The sequence below is a fragment of the Gymnoscopelus microlampas genome (genome assembly GCF_963454915.1).
Source record: "Gymnoscopelus microlampas genome assembly, chromosome: 10".
NCBI classification, from domain to species: Eukaryota; Metazoa; Chordata; class Actinopteri; order Myctophiformes; family Myctophidae; genus Gymnoscopelus; species Gymnoscopelus microlampas.
The window spans coordinates 27,004,945-27,006,728 of NC_139947.1; positions in this window are offsets into that span (position 1 = coordinate 27,004,945).

Genomic DNA, 1,784 nt, shown 5'->3' on the forward strand with positions numbered 1-1,784 from the left:
CTGCGTCTCAACCCATTGAGCTAACAGATGGCTGACAAGTACAGCCTTCCTGGTGCTTTCACTTGAACAACAAACAAGACAAATAACTTTAAAAAAAATGTGTTACAGCATAAATATAAATCTTTTTCATGGGGGGCCCTGACACTACATCTTTTCAAATTGAAACGGACAGCTGAAGTGTTACTGAATCATATATATGAGAGAGAGAGAGAGAGAGAGAGAGAGAGAGAGAGAGAGAGAGAGAGAGAGAGAGAGAGAGAGATGATAACTATCGCAATACAATAGAAGGTGTATAATAACTATTACAATATCACAGATGAAATATCAGTAGGACACTGTAGGGAATTGAACCCTATCCTTGTAAACCAGGAGTTCCATACCAGCGTCTTTGAAGTTGTGAGTGTTTGTGTTTTCTAAATACACCTAAAAGCAGTGGTGGAAAAAGTATCAATACTGCAATGTAGAACGACGTGTTGAGCTTGTAGATCTGCTATTTTCAAATAGCCAAAGTTTATATAGGGCTGAAGTGGTTAATGTATGTTTTGTAACAATAATAATCAAAATCTACAAAGTAACTAGTAACTTTTACTAATAGCCGATCTACAAGCTCACAATGCTTCGCATCAGATCGGCTATTTTCAAAAGGTTTTTATACATTAGAAAACTTGTGAAATGGGACATTCTGCATAACGAGTACTTTTACTTTTGGTACTTTAAGAACATTTTTATACCAATACTTTTATACTTTTACTCAAGTAAATTTTGAATTCCGGACTTGTGCTTGTAACAGAGTATTTCTACACTGCAGTATTGATACTTTTATTTAAGTAAAGGATGTGAGTACTTTTTCCACCACTCCTTGTGACTAAATAATGCTTCCATTGTAAAGTGTTGGACATGTGAGAAGTGTCTTCGATGAGGGACTTACACATTGGTGACGCACACGTTCATGTCGTTCAGGAAGTCAGTCAGGACAGCAGGGGGCAGCAGAGTCAGTCACACTCTACAGCAGTGAAAGAGAAAAGTCATTCAGTATAATTCATTATTATTATCATTATCATTATTATTGTTATCATCACTATCAATACTTGATAATAAAGGGACATAGACTCTTTGTGTCTCCTACCGGAACCGCTGCTGGTCATCAAATTATTGTCTTAGGAATGAGACAAAAACAAAAGAATGTCCATGAATTCAAGTCTCCATGGGGTGAATAATCGATAGAAAAAAAAGTCATTTCGGGGTGAACTATCCCTTTAATACTATTACTTAGCATAGATTAGAATCAAGGAATGGAATATACATGGAATTTCACCAGTTGTGGTAGTGTGTGCGTGTGTGCGTGCGTGCGTGCGTGCGTGCGTTTTGCTACTAGCTTGGTGGTCAGTGGGGCCGAACAGCAGCGCACATCATCCTCCAGGGGGCAGTAGATAGCTCGGTACCAGATGGGTCCCAGAACACCGCAAGTGTCTTGGATTTGGACTCTTTGGTCTGACCTCTTTGACCCCTGACCACCAGGGATCAAGGGTCACAGAGGCACGCAAGCCTCCACGCCACGACAAGGCAGAGTCCATGTGGAGGGAGGTTTTTTTATTTAACCCATTTTAACCATCATCTTATACTATGGCTATTCAAAAATAGCAGATCTACAAGCTCATAGCACGGCACCGAGTGCCGCGCTATGAGCTTGTAGATCTGCTATTTTTTTTAAATCATGACAATTATGTCTTTTTTTTAAATTATATTTTGTGCCAGGTGGCCCCCATAAGAAAGATTTGTGTGTT